Source organism: Micropterus salmoides, unplaced genomic scaffold (genome assembly GCF_014851395.1).
Source record: "Micropterus salmoides isolate LMB-PRFRI ecotype aquatic unplaced genomic scaffold, ASM1485139v1 Ms_hic_scaffold_1501, whole genome shotgun sequence".
Lineage (NCBI taxonomy): Eukaryota > Metazoa > Chordata > Actinopteri > Centrarchiformes > Centrarchidae > Micropterus > Micropterus salmoides.
The window spans coordinates 1,186-24,260 of NW_024040599.1; the positions used below are offsets into that span (position 1 = coordinate 1,186).

General features: G+C 44.4%; 1 non-coding gene and 1 pseudogene across 1 annotated transcript; both read right to left on the reverse strand.

Annotated features, from left to right (window-relative positions):
- Positions 1-14,835: 14,835 nt before the first annotated feature.
- Positions 14,836-14,950, reverse strand: LOC119904735. The gene has a single exon (XR_005444735.1). It is a non-coding gene; the product is annotated as a U5 spliceosomal RNA (small nuclear RNA).
- A 977-nt stretch (positions 14,951-15,927) lies between these two features.
- LOC119904734 lies at positions 15,928-16,106 on the reverse strand (annotated as a pseudogene).
- Positions 16,107-23,075: the final 6,969 nt, after the last annotated feature.

The window sequence follows — 23,075 nt, forward strand, 5'->3', positions numbered from 1 at the left end:
CACTTTCTGTTGTTTTACACAGATCAGTCACAGGACAGAGTGTTTCACCAGATTTCATCTTTACAGCAAACAATACCAATTTCATACAGCTATATTTCACTGAAAAGGACTCTCTTGCTTCTTAAGCCTAAGCAAGTGTGTAAAGCTTCTTTTGTGGACTTATGAGCTAACAACCACCTAATAAGTTCTAAATGGAGTTTTAATACCAAATACAACTGTTTGATGGGTGTGGGACGCTGATTTGAGCTGTTGTGATTTGGGGCCCCTATGTGCCCCTGAAAGAAACTAGCTTGGGAAAGGCGGCAGAAGGTTGAGATTCAAGATTCTTGATGGTGTTGTGTCTGTAAGTCTTCTCAGTAAGTTTGAAGCCATTTGGAGCTCAACTCAGAGATTTCTACATGAAAGCCTCTAAAAGGTAGAAGCAGGCTGTTTTAGCCTGTACACACTGAGTTGATGGCTTCCAGTGACCTGTTGGACTTTGGAGTCAAATTAACTCACTTTCTGTTGTTTTACACAGATCAGTCACAGGACAGAGTGTTTCACCAGATCTCACCTTTACAAAAACAATACCAATATCATACAGTCATATTTGACTGAACAGGACTCATGTAGAGATTTCTACATGAAAGCCTCTAAAAGGTAGAAGCAGGCTGTTTTAGCCTGTACACACTGAGTTGATGGCTTCCAGTGACTGTTGGACTTTGGAGTCAAATTTAACTCACTTTCTGTTGTTTTACACAGATCAGTCACAGGACAGAGTGTTTCACCAGATCTCACCTTTACAAAAAACAATACCAATATCATACAGTCATATTTGACTGAACAGGACTCATGTAGAGATTTCTACATGAAAGCCTCTAAAAGGTAGAAGCAGGCTGTTTTAGCCTGTACACACTGAGTTGATGGCTTCCAGTGACCTGTTGGACTTTGGAGTCAAATTTAACTCACTTTCTGTTGTTTACACAGATCAGTCACAGGACAGAGTGTTTCACCAGATCTCACCTTACACAAAAAATACCAATTCGATACACCCATATTTCTCTGAACAGTATTCTTTTGCTTCTCAAGCCTAAGCGAGCGTGTAAAGCTCCTTTTGTGGACTTTATGAGCTAACTGCCACCTAATAAGTTCTAAATGGAGTTTTAATACCAAAATACAACTGTATGATGGGTGTGGGACGCTGATTTGAGCTGTTGTGATTTCGGGCCCCTATGTGGCCCCTGAAAGAAACTAGCTTGGGAAAGGCGTCAGAAGGTTGAGATTCAAGATTCTTGATGGTGTTGTCTCTGTAAGTCTTCTCGGTAAGTTTGAAGCCATTTGGAGCTCAACTCAGAGATTTCTACATGAAAGCCTCTAAAAGGTAGAAGCAGGCTGTTTTAGCCTGTACACACTGAGTTGATGGCTTCCAGTGACCTGTTGGACTTTGGAGTCAAATTTAACTCACTTTCTGTGTTTTACACAGATCAGTCACAGGACGAGTGTTTCACCAGATCTCAACTTTACAACAAACAATACCAATTTCATACAGCCATATTTCACTGAACAGGACTCAGTAGAGATTTCTACATGAAAGCCTCTAAAAGGTAGAAGCAGGCTGTTTTAGCCTGTACACACTGAGTTGATGGCTTCCAGTGACCTGTTGGACTTTGGAGTCAAATTTAACTCACTTTCTGTTGTTTTACACAGATCAGTCACAGGACAGAGTGTTTCACCAGATCTCACCTTTACACAAAATATACCAATTCGATACACCCATATTTCTCTGAACAGTACTCTTTTGCTTCTCAAGCCTAAGCGAGTGTGTAAAGCTCCTTTTGTGGACTTTATGAGCTAACAGCCACCTAATAAGTTCTAAATGGAGTTTTAATACCAAAATACAACTGTATGATGGGTGTGGGATGCTGATTTGAGCTGTTGTGATTTGGGGCCCTATGTGGCTCCTGAAAGAAACTAGCTTGGGAAAGGCGGCAGAAGGTTGAGATTCAAGATTCTTGATGGTGTTGTGTCTGTAAGTCTTCTCGGTAAGTTTGAAGCCATTTGGAGCTCAACTCAGAGATTTCTACATGAAAGCCTCTAAAAGGTAGAAGCAGGCTGTTTTAGCCTGAACACACTGAGTTGATGGCTTCCAGTGACTTGTTGGACTTGGAGTCAAATTTAACTCACTTTCTGTTGTTACACAGATCAGTCACAGGACAGAGTGTTTCACCAGATCTCACCTTTACAAAAAACAATACCAATATCATACAGTCATATTTGACTGAACAGGACTCATGTAGAGATTTCTACATGAAAGCCTCTAAAAGGTAGAAGCAGGCTGTTTTAGCCTGTACACACTGAGTTGATGGCTTCCAGTGACCTGTTGGACTTTGGAGTCAAATTTAACTCACTTTCTGTTGTTTTACACAGATCAGTCACAGGACAGAGTGTTTCACCAGATCTCACCTTTACAAAAAACAATACCAATTCGATACACCCATATTTCTCTGAACAGTATTCTTTTGCTTCTCAAGCCTAAGCGAGCGTGTAAAGCTCCTTTTGTGGACTTTATGAGCTAACTGCCACCTAATAAGTTCTAAATGGAGTTTTAATACCAAAATACAACTGTATGATGGGTGTGGGACGCTGATTTGAGCTGTTGTGATTTGGGGCCCTATGTGGCCCTGAAAGAAACTAGCTTGGGAAAGGCGTCAGAAGGTTGAGATTCAAGATTCTTGATGGTTTGTCTCTGTAAGTCTTCTCGGTAAGTTTGAAGCCATTTGGAGCTCAACTCAGAGATTTCTACATGAAAGCCTCTAAAAGGTAGAAGCAGGCTGTTTTAGCCTGTACACACTGAGTTGATGGCTTCCAGTGACCTGTTGGACTTTGGAGTCAAATTTAACTCACTTTCTGTTGTTTTACACAGATCAGTCACAGGACAGAGTGTTTCACCAGATCTCACCTTTACAAAAAACAATACCAATTTCATACAGCCATATTTCACTGAACAGGACTCATGTAGAGATTTCTACATGAAAGCCTCTAAAAGGTAGAAGCAGGCTGTTTTAGCCTGTACACACTGAGTTGATGGCTTCCAGTGACCTGTTGGACTTTGGAGTCAAATTTAACTCACTTTCTGTTGTTTTACACAGATCAGTCACAGGACAGAGTGTTTCACCAGATCTCACCTTTACACAAAATATACCAATTCGATACACCCATATTTCTGAACAGTACTCTTTGCTTCTCAAGCCTAAGCGAGTGTGTAAAGCTCCTTTTGTGGACTTTATGAGCTAACAGCCACCTAATAAGTTCTAAATGGAGTTTTAATACCAAAATACAACTGTATGATGGGTGTGGGATGCTGATTTGAGCTGTTGTGATTTGGGGCCCCTATGTGGCTCCTGAAAGAAACTAGCTTGGGAAAGGCGGCAGAAGGTTGAGATTCAAGATTCTTGATGGTGTTGTGTCTGTAAGTCTTCTCGGTAAGTTTGAAGCCATTTGGAGCTCAACTCAGAGATTTCTACATGAAAGCCTCTAAAAGGTAGAAGCAGGCTGTTTTAGCCTGAACACACTGAGTTGATGGCTTCCAGTGACTTGTTGGACTTTGGAGTCAAATTTAACTCACTTTCTGTTGTTTTACAGATCAGTCACAGGACAGAGTGTTTCACCAGATCTCACCTTTACAAAAAACAATACCAATTTCAAACAGCATATTTGATGAACAGGACTCATGTAGAGATTTCTACATGAAAGCCTCTAAAAGGTAGAAGCAGGCTGTTTTAGCCTGTACACACTGAGTTGATGGCTTCCAGTGACCTGTTGGACTTTGGAGTCAAATTTAACTCACTTTCTGTTGTTTTACACAGATCAGTCACAGGACAGAGTGTTTCACCAGATCTCATCTATACAGCAAACAATACCAATTTCATACACCCATATTTCTCTGAACAGTACTTTTTTGCTTCTTAAGCGTAAGCGAGTGTGTAAAGCTCCTTTTGTGGATTTTATGAGGTAACAACCACCTAATAAGTTCTAAATGGAGTTTAATACCAAAATACAACTGTATGATGGGTATGGGACGCTGATTTGAGCTGTTGATTTTGGGGCCCCTATGTGGCTCCTGAAAGAAACTAGCTTGGGAAAGGCGGCAGAAGGTTGAGATTCAAGATTCTTGATGGTGTTGTCTCTGTAAGTCTTCTCGGTAAGTTTGAAGCCATTTGGAGCTCAACTCAGAGATTTCTACATGAAAGCCTCTAAAAGGTAGAAGCAGGCTGTTTTAGCCTGAACACACTGAGTTGATGGCTTCCAGTGACTTGTTGGACTTTGGAGTCAAATTTAACTCACTTTCTGTTGTTTTACACAGATCAGTCACAGGACAGAGTGTTTCACCAGATCTCACCTTTACAAAAACAATACCAATATCATACAGTCATATTTGACTGAACAGGACTCATGTAGAGATTTCTACATGAAAGCCTCTAAAAGGTAGAAGCAGGCTGTTTTAGCCTGTACACACTGAGTTGATGGCTTCCAGTGACCTGTTGGACTTTGGAGTCAAATTTAACTCACTTTCTGTTTTACACAGATCAGTCACAGGACAGAGTGTTTCACCAGATCTCATCTATACAGCAAACAATACCAATTTCATACAGCCATATTTCTCTGAACAGTACTTTTTGCTTCTTAAGCGTAAGCGAGTGTGTAAAGCTCCTTTTGTGGATTTTATGAGCTAACAGCCACCTAATAAGTTCTAAATGGAGTTTAATACCAAAATACAACTGTATGAGGGTGTGGGACGCTGATTTGAGCTGTTGTGATTTGGGGCCCCTATGTGGCCCCTGAAAGAAACTAGCTTGGGAAAGGCGGCAGAAGGTTGAGATTCAAGATTCTTGATGGTGTTGTCTCTGTAAGACTTCTCGGTAAGTTTGAAGCCATTTGGAGCTCAACTCAGAGATTTCTACATGAAAGCCTCTAAAAGGTAGAAGCAGGCTGTTTTAGCCTGTACACACTGAGTTGATGGCTTCCAGTGACCTGTTGTACTTTGGAGTCAAATTTAACTCACTTTCTGTTGTTTTACACAGATCAGTCACAGGACAGAGTGTTTCACCAGATCTCAACTTTACAAAAAACAATACCAATTTCAAACAGCCATATTTGACTGAACAGGACTCATGTAGAGATTTCTACATGAAAGCCTCTAAAAGGTAGAAGCAGGCTGTTTAGCCTGTACCACTGAGTTGATGGCTTCCAGTGACCTGTGGACTTTGGAGTCAAATTTAACTCACTTTCTGTTGTTTACACAGATCAGTCACAGGACAGAGTGTTTCACCAGATTTCATCTTTACAGCAAACAATACCAATTTCATACAGCTATATTTCACTGAAAAGGACTCTCTTGCTTCTTAAGCCTAAGCAAGTGTGTAAAGCTTCTTTTGTGGACTTTATGAGCTAACAACCACCTAATAAGTTCTAAATGGAGTTTTAATACCAAAATACAACTGTTTGATGGGTGTGGGACGCTGATTTGAGCTGTTGTGATTTGGGGCCCCTATGTGGCCCCTGAAAGAAACTAGCTTGGGAAAGGCGGCAGAAGGTTGAGATTCAAGATTCTTGATGGTGTTGTGTCTGTAAGTCTTCTCGGTAAGTTTGAAGCCATTTGGAGCTCAACTCAGAGATTTCTACATGAAAGCCTCTAAAAGGTAGAAGCAGGCTGTTTTAGCCTGTACACACTGAGTTGATGGCTTCCAGTGACCTGTTGGACTTTGGAGTCAAATTTAACTCACTTTCTGTTGTTTTACACAGATCAGTAACAGGACAGAGTGTTTCACCAGATCTCACCTTTACAAAAAACAATACCAATATCATACAGTCATATTTGACTGAACAGGACTCTGTAGAGATTTCTACATGAAAGCCTCTAAAAGGTAGAAGCAGGCTGTTTTAGCCTGTACACACTGAGTTGATGGCTTCCAGTGACCTGTTGGACTTTGGAGTCAAATTTAACTCACTTTCTGTTGTTTTACACAGATCAGTCACAGGACAGAGTGTTTCACCAGATCTCACCTTTACAGCAAACAATACCAATTTCATACAGCCATATTTCTCTGAACAGTACTCTTTTGCTTCTTAGCCTAAACGAGTGGTAAAGCTCCTTTTGTGGATTTTATGAGCTAACAACCACCTAATAAGTTCTAAATGGAGTTTTAATACCAAAATACAACTGTATGATGGGTGTGGGACGCTGATTTGAGCTGTTGTGATTTGGGGCCCCTATGTGGCCCCTGAAAGAAACTAGCTTGGGAAGGCGGCAGAAGGTTGAGATTCAAGATTCTTGATGGTGTTGTGTCTATAAGTCTTCTCGGTAAGTTTGAAGCCATTTGGAGCTAAAATCAGAGATTTCTACATGAAAGCCTCTAAAAGGTAGAAGCAGGCTGTTTTAGCCTGTACACACTGAGTTGATGGCTTCCAGTGACCTGTTGTACTTTGGAGTCAAATTTAACTCACTTTCTGTTGTTTTACACAGATCAGTCACAGGACAGAGTGTTTCACCAGATCTCAACTTTACATCAAACAATACCAATTTCATACAGCCACATTTCACTGAACAGGACTCATGTAGAGATTTCTACATGAAAGCCTCTAAAAGGTAGAAGCAGGCTGTTTTAGCCTGTACACACTGAGTTGATGGCTTCCAGTGACCTGTTGGACTTTGGAGTCAAATTTAACTCATTTTCTGTTGTTTTACACAGATCAGTCACAGGACAGAGTTTTTCACCAGATCTCATCTTTACAGCAAACAATACCAATTTCATACAGCCATATTTCACTGAAAAGGACTCTCTTGCTTCTTAAGCCTAAGCAAGTGTGTAAAGCTCCTTTTGTGGACTTTATGAGCTAACAACCACCTAATAAGTTCTAAATGGAGTTTTAATACCAAAATACAACTGTTTGATGGGTGTGGGACGCTGATTTGAGCTGTTGTGATTTGGGGCCCCTATGTGGCCCCTGAAAGAAACTAGCTTGGGAAAGGCGTCAGAAGGTTGAGATTCAAGATTCTTGATGGTGTTGTGTCTGTAAGTATTCTCGGTAAGTTTGAAGCCATTTGGAGCTCAACTCAGAGATTTCTACATGAAAGCCTCTAAAAGGTAGAAGCAGGCTGTTTTAGCCTGTACACACTGAGTTGATGGCTTCCAGTGACCTGTTGGACTTTGGAGTCAAATTTAACTCACTTTCTGTTGTTTTACACAGATCAGTCACAGGACAGAGTGTTTCACCAGATCTCATCTATACAGCAAACAATACCAATTTCATACACCCATATTTCTCTGAACAGTACTTTTTGCTTCTTAAGCGTAAGCGAGTGTGTAAAGCTCCTTTTGTGGATTTTATGAGGTAACAACCACCTAATAAGTTCTAAATGGAGTTTTAATACCAAAATACAACTATATGATGGGTGTGGGACGCTGATTTGAGCTGTTGTGATTTGGGGCCCCTATGTGGCTCCTGAAAGAAACTAGCTTGGGAAAGGCGGCAGAAGGTTGAGATTCAAGATTCTTGATGGTGTTGTCTCTGTAAGTCTTCTCGGTAAGTTTGAAGCCATTTGGAGCTCAACTCAGAGATTTCTACATGAAAGCCTCTAAAAGGTAGAAGCAGGCTGTTTTAGCCTGAACACACTGAGTTGATGGCTTCCAGTGACTTGTTGGACTTTGGAGTCAAATTTAACTCACTTTCTGTTGTTTTACACAGATCAGTCACAGGACAGAGTGTTTCACCAGATCTCACCTTTACAAAAAACAATACCAATATCATACAGTCATATTTGACTGAACAGGACTCATGTAGAGATTTCTACATGAAAGCCTCTAAAAGGTAGAAGCAGGCTGTTTTAGCCTGTACACACTGAGTTGATGGCTTCCAGTGACCTGTTGGACTTTGGAGTCAAATTTAACTCACTTTCTGTTGTTTTACACAGATCAGTCACAGGACAGAGTGTTTCACCAGATCTCATCTATACAGCAAACAATACCAATTTCATACAGCCATATTTCTCTGAACAGTACTTTTTTGCTTCTTAAGCGTAAGCGAGTGTGTAAAGCTCCTTTTGTGGATTTTATGAGCTAACAGCCACCTAATAAGTTCTAAATGGAGTTTTAATACCAAAATACAACTGTATGATGGGTGTGGGACGCTGATTTGAGCTGTTGTGATTTGGGGCCCCTATGTGGCCCCTGAAAGAAACTAGCTTGGGAAAGGCGGCAGAAGGTTGAGATTCAAGATTCTTGATGGTGTTGTCTCTGTAAAACTTCTCGGTAAGTTTGAAGCCATTTGGAGCTCAACTCAGAGATTTCTACATGAAAGCCTCTAAAAGGTAGAAGCAGGCTGTTTTAGCCTGTACACACTGAGTTGATGGCTTCCAGTGACCTGTTGGACTTTGGAGTCAAATTTAACTCACTTTCTGTTGTTTTACACAGATCAGTCACAGGACAGAGTGTTTCACCAGATCTCACCTTTACAAAAACAATACCAATTTCAAACAGCCATATTTGACTGAACAGGACTCATGTAGAGATTTCTACATGAAAGCCTCTAAAAGGTAGAAGCAGGCTGTTTTAGCCTGTACACACTGAGTTGATGGCTTCCAGTGACCTGTTGGACTTTGGAGTCAAATTTAACTCACTTTCTGTTGTTTTACACAGATCAGTCACAGGACAGAGTGTTTCACCAGATCTCAACTTTACAAAAAACAATACCAATTTCAAACAGCCATATTTGACTGAACAGGACTCATGTAGAGATTTCTACATGAAAGCCTCTAAAAGGTAGAAGCAGGCTGTTTTAGCCTGTACACACTGAGTTGATGGCTTCCAGTGACCTGTTGGACTTTGGAGTCAAATTTAACTCACTTTCTGTTGTTTTACACAGATCAGTCACAGGACAGAGTGTTTCACCAGATTCATCTTTACAGCAAACAATACCAATTTCATACAGCTATATTTCACTGAAAAGGACTCTCTTGCTTCTTAAGCCTAAGCAAGTGTGTAAAGCTTCTTTTGTGGACTTTATGAGCTAACAACCACCTAATAAGTTCTAAATGGAGTTTTAATACCAAAATACAACTGTTGATGGGTGTGGGACGCTGATTTGAGCTGTTGTGATTTGGGGCCCCTATGTGGCCCCTGAAAGAAACTAGCTTGGGAAAGGCGGCAGAAGGTTGAGATTCAAGATTCTTGATGGTGTTGTGTCTGTAAGTCTTCTCAGTAAGTTTGAAGCCATTTGGAGCTCAACTCAGAGATTTCTACATGAAAGCCTCTAAAAGGTAGAAGCAGGCTGTTTTAGCCTGTACACACTGAGTTGATGGCTTCCAGTGACCTGTTGGACTTTGGAGTCAAATTTAACTCACTTTCTGTTGTTTTACACAGATCAGTCACAGGACAGAGTGTTTCACCAGATCTCACCTTTACAAAAAACAATACCAATATCATACAGTCATATTTGACTGAACAGGACTCATGTAGAGATTTCTACATGAAAGCCTCTAAAAGGTAGAAGCAGGCTGTTTTAGCCTGTACACACTGAGTTGATGGCTTCCAGTGACCTGTTGGACTTTGGAGTCAAATTTAACTCACTTTCTGTTGTTTTACACAGATCAGTCACAGGACAGAGTGTTTCACCAGATCTCACCTTTACAAAAAACAATACCAATATCATACAGTCATATTTGACTGAACAGGACTCATGTAGAGATTTCTACATGAAAGCCTCTAAAAGGTAGAAGCAGGCTGTTTTAGCCTGTACACACTGAGTTGATGGCTTCCAGTGACCTGTTGGACTTTGGAGTCAAATTTAACTCACTTTCTGTTGTTTTACACAGATCAGTCACAGGACAGAGTGTTTCACCAGATCTCACCTTTACACAAAAAATACCAATTCGATACACCCATATTTCTCTGAACAGTATTCTTTGCTTCTCAAGCCTAAGCGAGCGTGTAAAGCTCCTTTTGTGGACTTTATGAGCTAACTGCCACCTAATAAGTTCTAAATGGAGTTTTAATACCAAAATACAACTGTATGATGGGTGTGGGACGCTGATTTGAGCTGTTGTGATTTCGGGCCCCTATGTGGCCCCTGAAAGAAACTAGCTTGGGAAAGGCGTCAGAAGGTTGAGATTCAAGATTCTTGATGGTGTTGTCTCTGTAAGTCTTCTCGGTAAGTTTGAAGCCATTTGGAGCTCAACTCAGAGATTTCTACATGAAAGCCTCTAAAAGGTAGAAGCAGGCTGTTTTAGCCTGTACACACTGAGTTGATGGCTTCCAGTGACCTGTTGGACTTTGGAGTCAAATTTAACTCACTTTCTGTTGTTTTACACAGATCAGTCACAGGACAGAGTGTTTCACCAGATCTCAACTTTACAACAAACAATACCAATTTCATACAGCCATATTTCACTGAACAGGACTCATGTAGAGATTTCTACATGAAAGCCTCTAAAAGGTAGAAGCAGGCTGTTTTAGCCTGTACACACTGAGTTGATGGCTTCCAGTGACCTGTTGGACTTTGGAGTCAAATTTAACTCACTTTCTGTTGTTTTACACAGATCAGTCACAGGACAGAGTGTTTCACCAGATCTCACCTTTACACAAAAAATACCAATTCGATACACCCATATTTCTCTGAACAGTACTCTTTTGCTTCTCAAGCCTAAGCGAGTGTGTAAAGCTCCTTTTGTGGACTTTATGAGCTAACAGCCACCTAATAAGTTCTAAATGGAGTTTTAATACCAAAATACAACTGTATGATGGGTGTGGGATGCTGATTTGAGCTGTTGTGATTTGGGGCCCCTATGTGGCTCCTGAAAGAAACTAGCTTGGGAAAGGCGGCAGAAGGTTGAGATTCAAGATTCTTGATGGTGTTGTGTCTGTAAGTCTTCTCGGTAAGTTTGAAGCCATTTGGAGCTCAACTCAGAGATTTCTACATGAAAGCCTCTAAAAGGTAGAAGCAGGCTGTTTTAGCCTGAACACATTGAGTTGATGGCTTCCAGTGACTTGTTGGACTTTGGAGTCAAATTTAACTCACTTTCTGTTGTTTTACACAGATCAGTCACAGGACAGAGTGTTTCACCAGATCTCACCTTTACAAAAAACAATACCAATATCATACAGTCATATTTGACTGAACAGGACTCATGTAGAGATTTCTACATGAAAGCCTCTAAAAGGTAGAAGCAGGCTGTTTTAGCCTGTACACACTGAGTTGATGGCTTCCAGTGACCTGTTGGACTTTGGAGTCAAATTTAACTCACTTTCTGTTGTTTTACACAGATCAGTCACAGGACAGAGTGTTTCACCAGATCTCATCTATACAGCAAACAATACCAATTTCATACAGCCATATTTCTCTGAACAGTACTCTTTTGCTTCTTAAGCGTACGCGAGTGTGTAAAGCTCCTTTTGTGGATTTTATGAGCTAACAGCCACCTAATAAGTTCTAAATGGAGTTTTAATACCAAAATACAACTGTATGATGGGTGTGGGACGCTGATTTGAGCTGTTGTGATTTGGGGCCCCTATGTGGCCCCTGAAAGAAACTAGCTTGGGAAAGGCGGCAGAAGGTTGAGATTCAAGATTCTTGATGGTGTTGTCTCTGTAAAACTTCTCGGTAAGTTTGAAGCCATTTGGAGCTCAACTCAGAGATTTCTACATGAAAGCCTCTAAAAGGTAGAAGCAGGCTGTTTTAGCCTGTACACACTGAGTTGATGGCTTCCAGTGACCTGTTGGACTTTGGAGTCAAATTTAACTCACTTTCTGTTGTTTTACACAGATCAGTCACAGGACAGAGTGTTTCACCAGATCTCACCTTTACAAAAAACAATACCAATTTCAAACAGCCATATTTGACTGAACAGGACTCATGTAGAGATTTCTACATGAAAGCCTCTAAAAGGTAGAAGCAGGCTGTTTTAGCCTGTACACACTGAGTTGATGGCTTCCAGTGACCTGTTGGACTTTGGAGTCAAATTTAACTCACTTTCTGTTGTTTTACACAGATCAGTCACAGGACAGAGTGTTTCACCAGATCTCACCTTTACAAAAAACAATACCAATTTCAAACAGCCATATTTGACTGAACAGGACTCATGTAGAGATTTCTACATGAAAGCCTCTAAAAGGTAGAAGCAGGCTGTTTTAGCCTGTACACACTGAGTTGATGGCTTCCAGTGACCTGTTGGACTTTGGAGTCAAATTTAACTCACTTTCTGTTGTTTTACACAGATCAGTCACAGGACAGAGTGTTTCACCAGATCTCATCTTTACAGCAAACAATACCAATTTCATACAGCCATATTTCACTGAAAAGGACTCTCTTGCTTCTTAAGCCTAAGCAAGTGTGTAAAGCTCCTTTTGTGGACTTTATGAGCTAACAACCACCTAATAAGTTCTAAATGGAGTTTTAATACCAAAATACAACTGTTTGATGGGTGTGGGACGCTGATTTGAGCTGTTGTGATTTGGGGCCCCTATGTGGCCCCTGAAAGAAACTAGCTTGGGAAAGGCGGCAGAAGGTTGAGATTCAAGATTCTTGATGGTGTTGTGTCTGTAAGTCTTCTCGGTAAGTTTGAAGCCATTTGGAGCTCAACTCAGAGATTTCTACATGAAAGCCTCTAAAAGGTAGAAGCAGGCTGTTTTAGCCTGTACACACTGAGTTGATGGCTTCCAGTGACCTGTTGTACTTTGGAGTCAAATTTAACTCACTTTCTGTTGTTTTACACAGATCAGTCACAGGACAGAGTGTTTCACCAGATCTCACCTTTACAAAAAACAATACCAATTTCAAACAGCCATATTTCACTGAACAGGACTCATGTAGAGATTTCTACATGAAAGCCTCTAAAAGGTAGAAGCAGGCTGTTTTAGCCTGTACACACTGAGTTGATGGCTTCCAGTGACCTGTTGGACTTTGGAGTCAAATTTAACTCACTTTCTGTTGTTTTACACAGATCAGTCACAGGACAGAGTGTTTCACCAGATCTCACCTTTACACAAAAAATACCAATTCGATACACCCATATTCTCTGAACAGTACTCTTTTGCTTCTCAAGCCTAAGCGAGCGTGTAAAGCTCCTTTTGTGGACTTTATGAGCTAACTGCCACCTAATAAGTTCTAAATGGAGTTTTAATACCAAAATACAACTGTATGATGGGTGTGGGACGCTGATTTGAGCTGTTGTGATTTCGGGCCCCTATGTGGCCCCTGAAAGAAACTAGCTTGGGAAAGGCGGCAGAAGGTTGAGATTCAAGATTCTTGATGGTGTTGTCTCTGTAAGTCTTCTCGGTAAGTTTGAAGCCATTTGGAGCTCAACTCAGAGATTTCTACATGAAAGCCTCTAAAAGGTAGAAGCAGGCTGTTTTAGCCTGTACACACTGAGTTGATGGCTTCCATTGACCTGTTGTAGTTTTGAGTCAAATTTAACTCACTTTGTTGTTTTACACAGATCAGTCACAGGACAGAGTGTTTCACCAGATCTCAACTTTACATCAAACAATACCAATTTCATACAGCCATATTTCACTGAACAGGACTCATGTAGAGATTTCTACATGAAAGCCTCTAAAAGGTAGAAGCAGGCTGTTTTAGCCTGTACACAGAGTTGATGGCTTCCAGTGACCTGTTGTAGTTTGGAGTCAAATTTAACTCACTTTCTGTTGTTTTACACAGATCAGTCACAGGACAGAGTGTTTCACCAGATCTCATCTTTACAGCAAACAATACCAATTTCATACAGCCATATTTCACTGAAAAGGACTCTCTTGCTTCTTAAGCCTAAGCAAGTGTGTAAAGCTCCTTTTGTGGACTTTATGAGCTAACTGCCACCTAATAAGTTCTAAATGGAGTTTTAATACCAAAATACAACTGTTTGATGGGTGTGGGACGCTGATTTGAGCTGTTGTGATTTGGGGCCCCTATGTGGCCCCTGAAAGAAACTAGCTTGGGAAAGGCGTCAGAAGGTTGAGATTCAAGATTCTTGATGGTGTTGTGTCTGTAAGTCTTCTCGGTAAGTTTGAAGCCATTTGGAGCTCAACTCAGATTTCTACATGAAAGCCTCTAAAAGGTAGAAGCAGGCTGTTTTAGCCTGTACACACTGAGTTGATGGCTTCCAGTGACCTGTTGGACTTTGGAGTCAAATTTAACTCACTTTCTGTTGTTTTACACAGATCAGTCACAGGACAGAGTGTTTCACCAGATCTCACCTTTACAAAAAACAATACCAATTTCATACAGCCATATTTCACTGAACAGGACTCTCTTGCTTCTTAAGCCTAAGCAAGTGTGTAAAGCTCCTTTTGTGGACTTTATGAGCTAACAACCACCTAATAAGTTCTAAATGGAGTTTTAATACCAAAATACAACTGTTTGATGGGTGTGGGACGCTGATTTGAGCTGTTGTGATTTGGGGCCCCTATGTGGCCCCTGAAAGAAACTAGCTTGGGAAAGGCGGCAGAAGGTTGAGATTCAAGATTCTTGATGGTGTTGTGTCTGTAAGTCTTCTCGGTAAGTTTGAAGCCATTTGGAGCTCAACTCAGATTTCTACATGAAAGCCTCTAAAAGGTAGAAGCAGGCTGTTTTAGCCTGTACACACTGAGTTGATGGCTTCCAGTGACCTGTTGGACTTTGGAGTCAAATTTAACTCACTTTCTGTTGTTTTACACAGATCAGTCACAGGACAGAGTGTTTCACCAGATCTCATCTATACAGCAAACAATACCAATTTCATACAGCCATATTTCTCTGAACAGTACTCTTTTGCTTCTCAAGCCTAAGCGAGTGTGTAAAGCTCCTTTTGTGGACTTTATGAGCTAACAGCCACCTCGGCGAGGGCCTGCCAAAAATAGTTTTAACTCATTGGCGTCCCTCTCCACGGAAGTCTTTAGTAAAAGGCGAAAGACTTGTACGTTATGAAGAGAAACCCGAGTAAGTACGGGCCCCTCCTCCAGAGCCGCTGACGAGCCTAGTCGTCCGGTCACTACCCTCACGGTAAGCCTCACTCTGCCTCTCGAGTCCCAAGTACCAGGCCACGCCCGTTTCCCTACCCCTCCCCAGGTCATGGCAGGCTCTATCCAATCGGGCTGCGGAGAGACGAAGGCCTGGCTTTTGGACAGAGGCTACCGAACGACTCGGGCTCTTGTAGCCTCTCGATGACAAGTGAGAGAAAGGGAGGGGAAACGTGGCCGATCGCTTCTCGGCCTTTTGGCCAAGACTGCAATCGCCTCCTCTTTCTGGTTAAAACCTTTGCCGGTTTGGGGCTTCGTTTTGTGTCACCAGCTTTTCTGGGAGGAGATTCACCTCATTCCTTGTGAATAAAATTTCAACTTTGCCGTAGTTGAAAAACTTTTGCAACAAGGAATTCATTGGTCCCGAGGTACCTACCTGTCCTCTGCCGGACTGCCACCTTGACCAGACCAAAGACGGTAAGTGTGTTTTATTCACCGATTTAGCAGTTGTAGCAGGTTTTCTTGCTTCATTTTAGGTGTTTTCGTTTCTTGTATCCTTTCTACGCTGCGGTTCCTCCACCGTGTTGGCCAACCGTGCCGGGCCTACGGAGGCGCCGCAGTGTCCCCTCCCCACCTTCTGAGAGGCTCTATCCAATCGTATTGCGGAGAAATGAAGGCCTGGCTTTTGGACACAGGCTACCGAGCATCCGAAATACTCGGGCTCTCGATGACGAGTGGGAGAAAGGGAGGGGAAGTGCAGGGCACATTTAACAGCCATGCCGGTCCCAAATATCCCCTCGTCGTCTGCCAATCAAAAGTGCAAATCTCGCTGCCTTCTTTGAGGCTTCAGCTGGCTGAAAGCGGCTGCCCCCCCTCGACTGGCGCCTTTTTCGGGCCGGCGTCCGGCAGAGCGACGAACCTCTGCGTTTGGGTCAGTATTTTGGTTTTACACAAGGCAGGAGAAGGGTGCACCGCCCCCGGAGGCACTGCAATACCGGGTCGATGCGTGGAGTGGACGGAGCAAGCCCCTCGTCTCAACTCCCGGTGCTAAAAATCCATTTAATATGTTGCCCCCTTATAGGGGACATATCAGATATTAAACTGATATGAACAGATTTTTTTCTTTTGAGAAAAATTTATTGACACTCAATTCAACCATGATTCATAATATGTCAATTCCAAGTTACCTTTTAAAATACAACACGTCAATAAATAGATAAATGTTCTCTGTAAAACAACATTTAAAAAAAGTGTTTAAAATGCATTACAGATAACGTCATAAATTAAAGGTATAAAATGGTTTTCAGCTTGTCCATGTCAGTGAGTGTCTCTGTTAAAATGTCTTCAAAGTGGAGCGCATTTGTTAAAATACAACTCACAAAAAATAAATGGATAATAAAAGCTCTTCTCCAAGTCCACTGTTGTGCAGGAGTGTAGTGAGTCCCTATCAAAGGGGAACTCATTCAGCTCCCCCAAACAGATTTGGTCTCTCGGCATCTTGTCCAGGCGCTCAGAGGAGACCCTCACCCTGTAGCTCCTTCCCACCAACCTCACCCGGAGGGTCAGGCCGCCGCTGCCTTGAACTTTCCTTGTGTGGCTCCGGCTCCTCCGTCCGAATGGGTACAGAGGCGATTCTTCTTTGTGGCTGTGTCTTAGGCCCGCTGCCTGCAGCTCTGGCCGTTTGGGCCGTTGCTGCGGCCATCCGGATCACAGCCACGGGGGGATCTGCATGTGCTTTCTTGCCAGCAAGTTTCTGGAGGTCCATATGGCGTCTTTGATGGCGGCTAGGGTGAGCCACTGTTTGGCAAATGTACGTGCTGGTATCTGATTTCCTTGGCTCACCCCGTACAGCACCAGCTGTGGTGTGAGGACCTCCCTTGCTGGCAAGTACGGGAATTGCAAGGAGCCGGCCGTTGCCCACTGTTCTACGGCAGCGCTGCACTCCCAGAGCAGATGCCTTACCGACTCAGGCGCGCCACAACCTGGTCGGGGGCAAGTTGAGTGCGCCGACATGCCCCGGGAGTGCATTACGGACCTGACTGGGAGGATCTCATGAGCCACCATCCATGACAGGTCCCAGAGTCTGTTTGGAAGAGCTGGATGGTTCACGTTGCGCCAAACTGTTGAGGGCTCGCCGAATGCAAGCCCGCGCACTGGACTCACTGGTTCCCGCTCCTGCACAACAGAAATGAGAGAGCGGTGAGTGGTTAAAACCTGCAACTCCTCCTGCTCAAGGTTAAAATGCCTTAAAAATGACTGGATAAAAGCATAGGCTGGTGGCAGGTTAAAAGACACTGGTACTTTGAGACTTGTGGGTAAGATCTTAAGTTTTCTGAGGTAGGACCCCATCCAGAACCGTGTCATTGCTGCGGTCTTGGGGTTTCTGGATGGGGCTGTGGCGGTTGCCATGTGTAGTGCTGTGTATCTGCTTCCTAAGAACAAGTGCAGGTCTGGCACTCCTTTTCCTCCTTTCTCCTTTGGCTTCTTCATCACGCTTCGTCTCAGTCTTTCCCACTTGGAGCCCCACAAAAAATAAAAGATGGCTCGTTCCAGGTCTAAGATCACTCTCCTAGGCGGAATAAAACAGAACTGATGAGTAAAAGCAAAGGTAAAATCACTGCTTTGATGATTAAAACCTTTCCTTCTAAAGTCAGTCCTCTAAGTGTCCAGTACCCTAGTCTCTGCCTGACTTTCCCGACTATGTCTGCCCAATTTGTTTTCCGAGGGGAAAACAAATTGGGCTTGGGTCTTGCTTCTGTTCAGCTTTGACCCAGAGGCCTGTCCGAACCAGTCAGTCAAGTCCAGCGTCCTGTTGACAGATAAAAGGTCAGTGCATAAAATGTTGATGTCGTCCATATATAAAATACATTTTGTCTCGAGTCCCCCGCTCCCTGGGACTCCTACCCCATGGATTCGTTGGTCCCTTCTCAAGGTCTGTGCCAATGGTTCTATACAGATAACGTAGAGGAGGGCAGATAACGGACAACCCTGATGGACACCGCAGTTTATATCCACTGCTCTTGTCAGATACCCGTTAACAATGAATTTGCTGTTGATCTCCCGGTACAGCAGTCCCACCCAGGCTATAAACCTTCTCGGGAACCCCATTTTTGCAGTACCTGGAAAAGGTACTGGTGCGAGACCCGATGTTACGGCCCTTGAGCCCTGTGTCTGTGTACTGCTGCTCGTCTGTGCTCTGCAGGTCCTGCCCTTCCCCCCTCTAATGTTGCAGCCTGGAGGCTAGGGTGCACACCTGTCCCCAGTTTACAATCAGCGGGAGCGCAGGAGCCGGTATAAGGAGCAGAAAGCAGGCAGACGGCATGGTGAGCTGGGTGAGCTGGGTGAAACGACAGTGCAGCAAGTGATAAGTCTGAACCTTGTGGTGGGGTTCACTCCCTCAGTGGAGGGAGGGTGAAATTCGTTATTGCATCCTGTGTTGTTTTCTCATTTTTGGCATTTGTGGGCGCTTCCTTGTTTTGGGAAGTTGTTTTTGTAGACCCTCCCTGAGGGTACCTTAGCTTTTTTTTTTCTCCTTATTGTAAATAAAATGTGTATGACCTGTAAAAGCTGTCTCCTGGCTTCCTTCAACCTGGAATGATTCTATTATTGTCACTAACCTCCTCATCCCCTGGACTTTCCACTGGAGGTTCGTAACAATTTGGGGGCTCGTCCGGGATCCTTTTTCCCAAACATTCTGGGTTGTGAGGAAGCACTTATTGTTTGTATTCGTGTTGGAACTGTTCACATTGACTGTTGCGTGTGGGTTTCCACTGTCCAGTTTTTCCAGGGTAGACCTTTCCCCAGCTAGTTAGAAGTGTCCAGCTAGGCTGCCCAGCAGTCTTTCCATCGGGCACTTGGTTGTTATTTTTCCTTTATTATTTTCGGGGCAAATCCTGGGTGGGGAGCGAGTTCCCTGTCGGAGGTAGGCTTTCGGGGCCCTGGCCGCCGAAGTTTCGCCTTTAAAGTCGCCTCGAGCCCGGCATGCCCCAGAAGACAGCTTAGGCTAAGTTTTGGGTCGGCAGGGCCCTGGGGAAGGGGTTGCTCTTTTGAGGAAGCTGGTGTGTGACTGTTCTGTAGCCGATGCGGTTGTATTTTGTCTGCGTACACTTGTTGTTGTCTTACACTGTTGTGTGGTGTTACTGCTTCCGTTGATGTTAGCCAGGTAGCAATTGCAGCAAAGATGGCTGTGTTTTGTTGGAGGGGTTTGTAGCCAAACCTACGCTAGGGCAGCTGGATGGATGTAAGAAAGCTGATCTGTTTGCTATCGCTAAACATTATGGGTTTTCTGTGTCTAGCTCTCTGGTTAAAGCAGAGTTGCGGGCCGCTGTGACTGACGGGTTAGTGCAGAGCGGTGTCTTGAGTTTGACAGATTTGCCCGCTGGGGCAGCAGCGAGGCAGTCTGCTTCCGTGGCGGAGGATGTGGCCACGCCACCTGATGCAGCGGATACACTCGGTGTGAAGCCGGGCGGGGATAAGCAGTTCACCCTGCCAAGATATTATCCATTGTCCGTGGAGTCCTCCCCTACCTCTAGAGAGGACGCACGGTTGAAGGTTCGTTTGGCTCGGCTCCATTTGGAGCGGGAGGAGCGCGAAACACGAGCACCAGCTCAGGAGGGAGTTGGAGCTAAAGAAGTTGGAGGCAGAAACCGCCATTAGAATGCGCGAGTTGGAGCTGCGGTCAGCGCAGTTCTCAGCCACCGCTGCCGTACTGGGTCATCAGGATCTGCCCTCCCTAGTACCTTTGATGTAAGTAAACACATTTCTCTAGTCCCTGTCTTTCGTGAGACTGACATTGAGAGCTATTTCACTGCTTTTGAGTGCATTGCTTTTGCCCTGAGGTGGCCAAAAGACGTGTGGGCCATCCTGCTACAGTGTAAACTGTCAGGGAAAGCTCAGGAGGCTTGCTCATCACTGTCTGTGCAGGATAGTCTCTCCTATGAAAAAGTTAAGAGCGCCATCTTGCGGGTGTATGAGCTGGTGCCAGAGGCGTACAGGCAACATTTCAGAGCTCTCAGAAAAGGGGTAGGCCAGACTTACATTGATTTCGCTAGAGAACAAGGGATTTTGTTTGATCGGTGGTGTGCTGCATGTAAAGCCGATGATTTCTCCTCAGTTCGCGAGCTGATGCTGTTGGAAGCGTTCAAGAACTGTGTGTCGGAAAAGACTGTTGTTTATCTCAACGAACAGAAAGTAACCACACTGCAGCAGGCTGCTACGCTTGCTGATGAGTTTGCCTTGACACACAAGAACACGTCTATCAGACATTACTCGTCCCCTTGTGATGATGCTGTAAGGAAGCCCAGCACTACTCAGGGTACTCGTGTTTGCTCAGTGGCACAGGTGGACAAGCGTTGTTTTTTTTGTCATAAACCTGATCATCTTATTGCAGAGTGTGCTCTCTATAAACGAAAGCCCCAGCCTCCAGTGGCTAAACCGCCAAAAGGAGTTGGGTTGATTAAGACTGTGTCTCCCTGTGATCGTCAGCTGGCTGTAGGGGAACCTGACGAATGCTTCAGGCCTTTTATTTCCCAGGGTCTGGTATCCCTCACCGGTAAACCTGATGATCAGCGCCCAGTCACAGTGCTGAGGGACACAGGTGGCTCACGCTCATTTATCTTAGCTAGCGTACTGCCATTGAACCCTCAATCTGCCCGTGATGTGAGCACTGTAGTTCGAGGTATCGGGATGAGCTTTGTACCTGCTCCTTTACATTCTATTCATGTGCAGTCCAAGCTAGTGTCTGGTTTCTTTCCCGTCGCTGTTCGGTCTCATTTTCCTGTTGATGGTGTAGATTTTATCCTAGGAAATGACATTGCTGGTGGAAAGGTTTTTCCAGACCCAGAGGTGGTGGATACTCCTATCCCTGAAGTTGAATCTGATGAGTTGGTTCAAAAGCACCCTGGAGTGTTTTCGGTCAGTGTGTTGACTAGGGCACAAGCGTGTAAGCAGACCAAAGGGGTGGATCTTTCAGATTCATTGTTCCCCTCTGTGTTTAGGGAGGACCAATTGCCCTCTAGAGGTGGGGCAGAGAACCGTCTAACACAGGTGCCTGTAAATGCTGCCTCCTCAGTCACTGTTCCTGAGATAACCTTGCCATTAACCCGCGAGGTCCTTATCAATGCTCCTCCCTGGCGAAATGTTTTGCTGCAGCTGGGTGTGATGCTAGTGAGCGAGCAAGTCAGCAGCATTTTCTTGTTGAGGATGAAGTGTTAATGCGCAAGTGGGTTCCTCATGGTGGGACGGCCGACGATCTGACTGGGGTTCGCGACACTGTTTATCAGTTTGTAGTTCCGGTGGGGTGGCGCCGGCATGTACTAGAGCTAGCACATGAGCACTTGTGGTCGGGTCACCAAGGCGTCGCCAAGACTTACAACCATGTGCTTAGACATTTTTTCTGGCCAGGCATGAAGGCCGATGTAGCGCGCTACTGCAGAACTTGCAGTACATGCCAGATCGTGGGGAAACCAAACCAGATCGTGCCACCTGCCCCACTGCATCCAGTTCCTGCTGTTGGTGAACCATTTGAGCATGTCATTGTGGATTGTGTTGGTCCCTTGCCTAGAACTAAGTCAGGGAACCAGTTTCTGCTAACTGTGATGTGCGTGTCCACCCGTTTTCCTGAGGCTGTGCCCTTAAGAAAAATTACCGCTCCCGCCATCATGAAAGCTCTCACAAAATTCTTCACCACCTTTGGACTGCCGAAAGTTGTACAAACCGACCAAGGTACCAACTTCCTTTCCAAGACTTTCCGTCAGACGTTGCAAGCACTGGGAATTTCACACTCTGTTTCTAGCGCTTATCACCCGGAATCACAAGGTGCGCTTGAGCGTTGGCACCAGACGCTCAAGTCCGCATTGAAGAAATTCTGCTATGACACGTCCAGGCAACCCCTCCGTTTCCTTGGTTTGTGGCGGGGCTGAACCTGATGATGGCTTAGCAGGGCTCGATGAAGGTCACCAGGGTGGTAGGTTGCCCAATTCAAAGCTCTTGTCTAGCCTAGAGGCACATTTGTCCTACCTCCCCCCGAGACAACGTGATGATATAATGGTGTTGATAACCTCTCATCTCCCTCTGTTTAGCGATGTGCCATCCCAGACCACTGTACTGCATCACGATATCGACGTTGGGACAGCTGCCCCCATAAAGCAGCATGCATATCGTTGTCCGCTGGCTAAGAGAGAAATGATGAAAGAGGCAGTTGATTACATGGTACGAAATGGGTTAGCCCGACCCAGCTGTAGCCCATGGAGTTTCGCCATGTTTACTTACTCCTAAGTCCGACGGTACACCACGTTTCTGCTGGCAGGTGCCATTAACCCCTCGTGCATCCGATATCTCTGCGTTTGTTACCCCAGATAACTTCATGCAGTACACCGTTATGGCCTTCGGAATGAGGAATGCGCCTGCAACATTCCAACGAATGATGCATATGGTATTGGGGACTGTCCCAAACTGCAATGTTTACTTAGACGATGTGGTAGTGTACTCAGCCGACTGGGCTGGTCACCTGTCTACTTTGGCTGCGGTGTTCCAGAGGTTAGCAGCAGCGTCACTGACACTAAACTTGGCTAAGTGTGAGTTTGGAAAGGCCACGGTGACATACTTGGGTAAAGAGGTAGGCCACGGCCAAGTCTGTCCTGTTAACGCCAAGGTTTCTGCTGTGTTAACCTACCCAGCCCCCGCGACCAGACGTGAACTCCGTCGTTTCCTTGGTATGGCTGGATATTACAGGTGTTTTTGTAGGAACTTCTCAGTAGTTGTCGCCCCCCTGACTAGCTTATGTAGTCCCACAGTCCCGTTTGTATGGACAGATGAGTGTCAACATGCTTTTGAGGCAGTGAAATCTCTCCTTTGTTGTGCCCAAGTCCTGGCCGCACCTAACCTCTCTCTCCCCTTTAAGCTCGAGGTTGACGCAAGTGCCACCGGCGCTGGAGCTGTGCTGTTGCAGGATGGAACAGGAGATGTGTGCCATCCGATTAGCTACTTCTCTGTCAAGTTTAAAAAACATCAGCTAAACTACTCCACCATAGAGAAGGAAACCCTCACATTGCTGTTCGCTCTGCAGCATTTTGGAGTCTATGTTGGTTATAGTCCTCGCCAGTTGTTGTC